The sequence below is a fragment of the Sus scrofa genome, chromosome 1 (genome assembly GCF_054392235.1).
Source record: "Sus scrofa isolate SSC_HxYL_T2T_F1_AM1 chromosome 1, Sscrofa_HxYL_maternal_Yorkshire_Landrace_v2.0, whole genome shotgun sequence".
In the NCBI taxonomy this organism is placed as follows: Eukaryota; Metazoa; Chordata; class Mammalia; order Artiodactyla; family Suidae; genus Sus; species Sus scrofa.
The window spans coordinates 44,846,886-44,856,728 of record NC_139383.1 but is presented as its reverse complement, the minus strand read 5'-3'; the positions used below and the strand labels follow the sequence as shown (position 1 = coordinate 44,856,728).

The 9,843-nt window shown below is 36.4% G+C and overlaps 1 protein-coding gene across 1 annotated transcript in view; it reads right to left on the bottom strand.

Moving 5' to 3' along the window:
- The window catches only part of PHF3 (PHD finger protein 3), a 1,103,753-nt gene that overhangs the window by 441,109 nt on the left and 652,801 nt on the right, over nucleotides 1-9,843 (bottom strand). The window lies entirely within an intron of this gene.

Genomic DNA, 9,843 nt, shown 5'->3' with positions numbered 1-9,843 from the left:
ATATTGTATTTGCTTTGAACAAGAGAGGTCCATCATAGATGACTGACATTTCCATGGCTGTTTGCGGATTCTATTTTTATAAATTTGGAACTCAAATGCTTCCGAATCTGAACTGATATGGCTTTATGGATATCTTTCAGAATTTAACAAAAGATAGATAAATCTCAGTAACCAGTACCATCAAGAAGAAGTTAAACAATTTTAACTTTATTTTTTAAAATCAGTCCTCTTCCAGCATTAGGTTAAGGAGAAATAGCTTTGGGCAAGCTATTCCACGTCTAATGCATCCAGCTTATTTAATGGGTAGCAGATACATTTAAATGAACAGTACAGTGACAATTAAGGTATTTTTCATCATTCAGATTTCCCTTTTACATTGACATATGCGGTTATGCCAGCTAAAAAGTGGAGACGTCACAACTCTTCACTGTCAAATGTTTCCTTAAGTCTTATCATTTTTACCAGTGGCAGGATTTCCTCTTAGGATCCAAACCTGTAAGTTTCAGTTGTCCAGAAAGTTTAATATTCATGAGTTTGAAGTCTCTTCAAATGTTCAGCAATTGTATTTTACCCATCTTAAATCTTTATTATTCATTTATGCATTTGTACATATGCGCATGGAAATATTTATTTTTTAATAAAATTAGTTCTTTTGCTCATATATCTCCAGAGTCTATCATCACAAGTTCAAAGATGACTTTGGTGAAGATATACTAAAAAAATAAGAAATTCAGATAACTGTCTAGCAAAAGTATATAGTAAGTATAAAGTAACTCACTGATACTTAAGGAATGACCCTCATGTGACCATATTGCCCAGACCTAACATTTATTTGAAAAATCAGTGACAAAAGTTATACCAATGATATCTCTTGGGTTGCAGTTTTTGGGTTGCAGTTTTAACTTTAGGGTCTTTGTTATCTGACAAAAAGATAAACTGCACTTTCTTAATTTAGTAAATATAATCTAAACTGGGAAGTCTGTTTCTATAAGGGAGCCTTCCCAAAGATAGGAAAACAGAAGGTTTTGAAAGCCTTTGTTCTGTAAAATTCAAGGTTATGTGGCAGAAGGGGTTCAAACTTTGGATGCTGACAGACAGGGTGGCTCTGCCCACCACTTAGCACATGACCATGAACGAGTTACTGAACTTTTCCGAACAATAATTTTCTCATATATAAAATGGATAAGATATTCTATTTCATGGGTATGTTTTGAGACTTGTGCTGAATCAATTTGTAAAGCTCCTATATTCTTTTTTTTTTTTTTCATTTTTAGGGCCGCACCTGTGGCACATGGAAGTTCCCCATTTAGGGGTTGAATCAGAGCCACAGCTGCCAGCCTACACCACAGCCACAGCAATACCAGATCTGAGCCACATCTGCAACCCATGCTGCAGCTTACAGCAGCACTGGATTTGTAACTCACTGAGGGAGGCCAGGGATTGAACCTACACCCTCATGGAGACTAGTTGGGTTCTTAACCTGCTGAGTCACAATTCAAGCTCCTATATTTTAGTAGGCACTCAATAATTAGCTCCTGTCTTAATTTATTAAGGCTGTTATCACAAAAATACCGTAAGTTGGGTGGCCTATAATCAACAGACATCTATTCCTCACAGTACTGGAGGCTGGAAAGTCCAAAATGATGGTGCCAGCAGATTTGATGTCTGCTAACAGCTTGCTATAGCCTCACGTGAAAGGGCAAGGGAGCTCTCAAAGTACACTTTTATAAAGGCACTAATCCCATTCAGGAGGGCAGAGCTTTTCAAAGGTCTCAATTCCTAATACCATCACCTTTGGGGTTGGGTTTCAACATATGAATTTTGGGAGGATACAAACACTCAGTACATAGCAGCTGCCTCCTTCCTCGTCCCAAAGCCAAATGAAAATTATTAATTCCTAAATTTGGAGTGCTTTCTACGGTGGCTAAATCATGGTTCAGAGCTCTCCCGAGACATCTTAAATGCATGCCTGGTAGAGACGATGATGTTTGTAGTAGTACCACTGGCTGGTTGTGATCTCCCTAGAATGTATATCCACTACTGAGTTCAGAGTGAAGGAAGATAGAGTATATTAATTACTTTAGAATTTCACTGGACACATTATCTTCATTGTTGTAGTTTCTGTTATTATCAAAATTTAATTTCAGACCAGGGACACAACTTTTAGTCATCATTTTGAATCTATAGTTACTACATATTTTCTGCAATCCAAAAACACTTAAAAATGACCACAATAACTCTTACTATTTGAGTTTGTTTTTGTTTGTTTGTTTGTTTGTTTTTCTTAGCTGTTCCTGAAAGATCAAAACCCAAAGAAATTTTGAGAGATGAATTACTGGTAACACTAGCTTGCTCCTCCTTTTGATCTCAAAGTTCTATATTTCTTTGTAACTGTCTGTATATGAAGAGATAAAAGGCTAGTATCATTTAAATGGAATAGTACCAAAGTGATAGCGCTACCCAAGTAGCTCTCATAAAGACACCATTGCCCTGTTTGGACAGGTATAGTAGGAATGGAAAATCAATGAATAAGGATGCTTTGCTCTGTCATTATTAGTCTGTAGCAGTGATGATGGATTGACTCACTGCAGCCCAGAAAGCTGACTTGAGCTACAGGATTCACTAGGTATGATCAACATCTCATATAATCTGTTACTATAATTATTCACTTGCAAAAGTCAAATTTTCAATTCATACATGCTTAAGCAGCATTGAATGCTAGAGGGATACCATCATCCTATAAATCACAAAGTTCCACAGACTTCAGCTAGAGGTAAAATTAGATGGCAGAGGCCTACATGCTTAGCTAGGTAATTTAATTTAATTGGATATCAAATATAGTGATAAGATTAGAATTGGTAGTTAAGGTTATAAAAAGTTTTGGCTAAAAAAAAAAAGAGTAGGTTATAAAATAATTAAGTTAAATTTTGGTCTTCTTGGAGTCTTTTTCCCTATGGGGTCCCTCTTCCCCTGTACTTACTCACCTGGTCTCAGTACTCATCACCGTGCTACTCCACATTGAGTTGTCATTTATCACTGCGACACTTCTGCTCCATCATACACCATCTGCTATACTCCTGTCTATAACTGAAATTTATCCCCCAGCATTTTTTACTATAAACTATAGTATTAACATTAGGTAATTAATTTTTTTAATCTTCAACACAGGGAATATTATCCTACTCAGGGAACCCTAAGATGTCTATGGATGGACTTCATCAAAGTCTGTGAATCCCTTAAAATTGTATAAACATTTTGAGTGAAGGCATATGTGGATTTTTCTGGGGAGAGCATTCAGTGCTTTTATCGGATTATCAGTCTGTTTTCCCCAGGGAAGTTAGGCACTACTGTCTATTAGAACCCGTTTGAGCCTTGCTTCCTGGGAAACACAGGAATGTTTTCTTGAGATAATGATCCTGCCTTTGTTGTTACCCAACTGTTACTCAAATCATCCTCACTAATCTTCCGCCAACCACTCCATCATTTGCTTGGTACTCATCATCATTTAATACCACCTGTCAAAAGGCCACAAAATACTTCTCTTCCATTGCAGAGCAGAAGACAGCTAGAGGATCACCCTAAGGGGACCAGGCCTACATACTTTACTTACCACAAAATGTAGAGAAGAAAATTTATTTTCTTTTTTTAAAAATTTTTAAATTTTTATTATTATTATTTTTAGGGCCGCACCCGCAGCATATGGCAGTTCCCAGGCTAGGGGTCTAACTGGAACTACAGCTGCCGGCCCACACACAGCCACAGCAATGCCAGATTGGAACTGCGTCTGCAGCCTACACTGCAGCTCACAGCAATGCTGGATTCTTAACCCACTGGGGGAGGCCAGGGGTCGAACCCGAAACCTCATGGTTCCTAGTTGGATTCGTTTCCACTGCGCCATGATGGGAACTCAAGAAACTTATTTTCCGGTGAAATTAAGTGGCAGTAACAGTTTTATTCGTTCAAAACAGAACAGGCCAAATGTCCATTTTTTTAAAGCTGTTTTCATTTTATTTTTTTCTACCAATCATACAAATATTGCTGTTGTTAAAATAATTATTTTGTTGTAACTTCTCTTAAGAGAAGAACTTTAATAAATTAGGTTACCTTTTAGAACTACCCTTCATAGTCTCACACGGAATGGTAATATAGCATTTCATCATCTTCCTAACTCTGATTTTACTGTTCTAGTTATAAAAGAACTTCTTTCACCCATCTCATCCCTAATTGTAAAATAGTCAAGGGAATCAAAATCCCAAAGAATCCAAGCATTGCTTCAATCTTCCTTTTATGTATTAATTAAATCTCTCAAATTTCAAATTAGATTTTATCTTCAGTGGAGTTTTAAAAAAGTTAAAATGTTTTAGTTTCTTGTATAAGTTGCACATGCTTGAAAGCCATTTTCTGTATCAAGGTACATTGGAAATGCAATGGAAAAACAAACCTGCCAAAACGTTGCTTTCATGAAGTTGATACAATTAGTTGATTGAGTGAACGTCTCAATCTCAATTTTTGATGGTTTTTTTTTTTTTGATGTGTACATACATAGTCCAAGACAACCACTTAACTCTCTTTTCTCTATGGTAAATAAATAATGGATAATTTATAACATAAGTTTTCTTCAGGAATTTACAAACTATTCCTGTATCCCCACGTTCCCTAATAAACATTTTGCACACAACAAATACTTACATGAGTCATAAACCTATCCCTTCTTATCGAGGCTACTGCATTGGGCTCAAAGTTGAAAAAGTCTAAAGATAACGTATTTTTTTTTTTTTTTTTTTACCCTACAGATGTTGACACGAGTATTTTCAACCTACTTGCATTTGGTTTGGGCTTAAATGTCACTTCCTTAGAGAACTCATTCATTTTCTTCATGGCACTGGTTGGTATCTCTTGCTGTTAGTTATTTGTTTACTGTCCCTCTCCATTATACCTTAAAGCTCTATAAGGATAGAGATTATGCCATAGGGTTACTATATCCAGTATCTTATACAGTGCCTAAGCACATGGTAGGCACTCAATAACTATTGTTGAACAAATGCATGTATATCTCTGAGCTGTACAGAAATGGGTGGGTACATCTTAGATGACCTTCTTGGCCAGTGGATGTAGCTTTAGGAACCTGAAGCAGCAGAGTAACTCTGAGAGCTGAGTATTGGTGAATCCCATTCACAGGCTTAAAGCAGAAACATCAAGTTCACGTTGTTTTTCTTGAGTTTTTGATTTCAGAATGAAGATGTGTTTGGGGAATCAGGACACCTGCTCCCGTTGTATTCATCCCCCCCACCCCAATGAAGTGAACTAGTAAGCGCCTGGCTGATTGTAAGCCCAACACACTGTTCACTACCGACTTGTTATTTGTTTTCAACATACTCCACCAGGTTCACAGTTCATGTTGTGAGTATCACATGTTTGTGTTTTAAGGATAAATAACTTTTTTTTTTTATACGTGCTACACATGCAGCTGTTAGTTTCAATTCAGTAGCAGGAACAGGCCAAAGTAAATGTTAAGTAATTAGAAAACAAACTCAGAAACTCTGTCACATGAACAGGTTATTGGTGAAAAAAACTGCAAGATGGCTCAGGAACAGGAGTCTTTCCCTTTATAGGTTTCACATCAATACAGGCAGAAATAAAGAAGTTGATGAGTTTGAGTGGGGAAGAGGATATTGTGTAAGAGACAGACTCAGCTTGCCTCCCTTAAGATTCCAGATAATCAGCAGATTTAATCCCTCAAACAAAGGCAGACTAATTTGGTTAAACCAGGTTGGTGAATTATTGCAGATCTGGCTGCTTCAGTTGGCAAGCAATCATTGAAGTGTTTTTTTTTTTTTAAGTTAACTTATAGAAAGAGATAAAAGACCTATTGAAAACAAACAAAGGTAAAATCTTCTCTATTATGATTGCAAAAGATAACTTATTTAGATGGAAATAAGTGTAACAAATAACTTACTTAGAAAGATAACAGCTATGCTTATGACTGCTGTATGGAATCCTAGTTGGCTAGATTTAGTTGACCCGAATCATTTAGCTCTTTGAATCCATAAATTTGTTCTCGAATAATGTAGAAATAAATGTATATAGTTCTTTAAAACTGTGAAGTAGACAAATGGGAGTTAGAAACAATAAATAAGGTTGAATCATAACCATATGTGTGCTGGTAGACTATTATCCATTTCCCGAGGTTCTGTCAAAGGTAAACTGATTATGTAGCAATTCAGATTCAGTGCTTTTGGGGAAGTGTAGCAATAACTTGGATCATTTATATTTGGAATTCTATTCAGAAGCATGCTTTATCTAAATTTGCCTCAGTTGCCTGGTAGGTGATCAAAGTTCCTTTTTATTTGCCTGTAGATTCTTTCCTTTCTTAGTAAGTAGGTGTACTAAATCATGCTTCTAGTATCTTCATACTCAGTAAATACTTACTGAGTGTCTGCTATGTCTCTGGCACTGTTCTAGGTGCTGGAAAAACAGAAGTGAACAACAACAACAAAAAAACCCCAGCCCTCATAAAGCTTACATTCTAATGGAGGAGGCAAATTACACACAATGTAGTTTTATAATGTATTAGAAGATATTAAGAAGGTTGTAAAGAATAAAAAAGCACTGAAGGGACATAGAAAGTTCCAGAGTTGGGTTGGAATGTTGATCAGGTAAGTTGGTCAGTCAGGGGCTTGCTGAGAAGATGACATTTGAGCCAAGATTTAGAGAAGGTCAGAGAAAGAAGCCTGTGAGTATGGGAGGAAAGAGTGTTCCAATAGATGCAAGGACAAAGAGGAAACACCCACAACAGCAAGGATGCCAGTGCATTTGGAATAAAGGAAGCAAGGAGGACCCCTCAGAGATGAATTAAATAAAAGATAGGGACTGTATATAAGGGCTTTGCAAATCATTGTAAGGACATTGGTTCTAAGTGGAAAGTTATTGGAAGGTCTTGAGTAGTGGAGAGTTAGAGCCTGATTGACATTTTTAAAGGATCAGTTTGTCTCTGTGTTGAGAACAGATTGGAAGTGAGTTGGTAGCCGTTGCAACAATTTAGGCAAGATGACGCTGGCTCTGATGAGTCTGGTAGCAGTGAAAGTAGAAAGTGAAAAGTAGTCAAATTCTGGATGTATTTAAAAAATAGAGCCAACAGAATTTGCTGACATCATTATTTAGGAAAAATTGCCGGATCTAGAATTCATATTTGTTTCTTTTCTCAGTTTCCATTACAGCTATACTAAGGATCTAGCCTAGATTTGGCTTCTAGATTCAGGAAGCTGAATTACTTGGCAATAAAGACTATAATTTAAAGTAGATAAATATTCAAGAAAACTACATAATATTTCTCAATATTTTTGCGCTAATGTTATATTTATCCTAAGATATTCAAATAAAATGGGATAAAAGATAAAATGCAAACTGTCTTTTCTCTTACTTAATTATGTAGTAAATATTATTTTTAATGAGGTGTGGCCAGAAAGTTTATTTTGAACTTCATGATTCTTCATGTTTACCTAACAGTAATAGAATATGTCCGTCTCGGAAAATGCAAAAGATCAAAGAGTTTCTTCCATTTGGTTTCAAAAACAGGAAAAGAATAATAGTTGACAGTTTTCAACTTTTGAACTCTTACTATCTCTTACTTAGTGTATTTTTACATTTCACTTTCATGTTTAGCTTAAAAACCACTATAACTTGCTTTAGTAAACAAGAGATGATAAAAGCATTTTCTTGTGATTATGAAGTAAACAAAAACTTAATTCCACTTAGGAAAAAAATCCTTCAGGACATATAAGAAAAACAAAGCACTGAACAACTATAATTATAGGGAATGACAGACTGCGAGTAAGAGTGGTGTCTGCTGACTTCCTGGTTTGAGTGTCAGGAAAATCTGAGAGAGAATTTTATGTGAGCTGCTGGAGGAAGAGGAAAAAGCATAAAATCTGTAGGTCAATGTTTCCTAAATTTCCTTAAGGTGTTACTAGATGTCCTTTAATAAAAAGGAATTTTTATTTAAATAAAATGGGAAACATTGGGTTAAACCAAGTAGGCATATCCCTCAACCCCAGCCCCTCACCCTAGCCCAGGTCTCTGACTTCTCAGCCTTTATTCATCCTACAGAGATACAGCCGTAGGGAGAGATCTTTTACAAAATGCATGTCTGAGTGCTTTGACCGTTTGAAAATGGGGTTTATCTCTTTTCTTTCTAGTTTGAAGGGATTCTTTATACGTTCTGCTAGACATATGAATTAAAATTACTTTCTAACACTCTATATCTGTCTTCTCACACCCCTCTCCATGGTTTTTCTCTAAATAGAAAAATAATGTCCCTTTAGGTTAGAATAGCAAGTCTAAGGAAAGAATTTCATGGATAAGTCAAGGAAAATATTGTTCTTTTGTTGCTAAACTGACAACTTCCATAGAAGCCAACAAAACCCCACAATGAGACTGAAGGTACAGTTGAATGCTGTAGTTTTGGCACTGAGGAAGACAATATTTACTAGTATCACTTCATCTTTAGGCTCTTAGTCAAAATTGACTCCTAGGATAAAACAGAGACCATCAATTAAATACTTGAAGTTGAGATGTGACCAACAGTGCACATGTTTAAGTTAGTTACCCTTTTAGTATTTTATTAGACAGATGAGAAATAAAACATGAGAGTCAACCAAGGCAGAGTTGAAATTCTGTCTCCACCACCTAATGGTGGATGGAATCTAGCTAAGTAACTTAATTTTTCAGTTCCCTTAACTTTAAAACAGGGCTAATAATACTGACCTCCTTGGGTTGCTGTAAGGATTAAATAATACCAAGTATGAAAAGCACCTAATTTAGCACCTGGCATCAGTAGTTGCTAAATAGCCATGATTAGTGAAAGGAGAAGTAGTGTCAGGCTCTATCCTAGTGTTTTCAGCATGTGGATCAGACACAGGCACTTATCCATCATTTCTATTTTGTAATCCACTCTCAAAGCATTGAATCCGTAATGGAGATGAAACATTGATTTAGGGGTCCACTAAGCAGTCCAAAGGCAGTAACAGAGCTTCTCTGGGAACTCCAGAGTTCACATTCTAGGCTGAATCCAATCTTTTCTATGGTTATTTTAAGAACTTAAAAAAGTTATTGTAAAAGTAAGTTTGGAAAAAAATTTCCATTAAAAAGATATTTTTTAATATAATAGGGAAGATCTTTATTCGTAGGCCTTTTTCTTTTTCTTTTTTTTTTTTTTAATGTCCGGAATGAGGCTTGTGACTGCTTAGAAAAAGATTGTTCAACATCTCCACCTACTGGTAACTTTAAATAATATTATGCAATTAGAGAGCTGGAAATTCCTAGTTTTAAAGATATAGAGTATTACTATTATTAATAATGATAATGGTTAACGTGTGCTGAGCACTGACAAGGTCTTTCAGACTTTCTCAAGAGTTCGATGAGATAGTAAATTACAGAATAATAAACTATATTTTGAATTGAGTCAATATAACCTAAAGAAGAAATAATAATTTTTAGTGTTATAATTGGGCAAGAGAACAGACCATTGGCACAATCCTAAGATGCTTTGGTCCACAGCATCTTATGCCTGTAAGATTGCAACAACCTCCTAAATCACCTCTCTGCCTCCAGTTTTTTTGTTGTTGTTGTTGTTGTTGTTGTTGTTGCTATTTCTTGGGCCGCTCCTGCGGCATATGGAGGTTCCCAGGCTAGGGGTCGAATCAGAGCTGTAGCCACCGGCCTACGCCAGAGCCACAGCAACGCGGGATCCGAGCCGCATCTGCAACCTACACCACAGCTCACGGCAACGCCGGATCGTTAACCCACTGAGCAAGGGCAGGGACCGAACCCGCAACCTCATGGTTC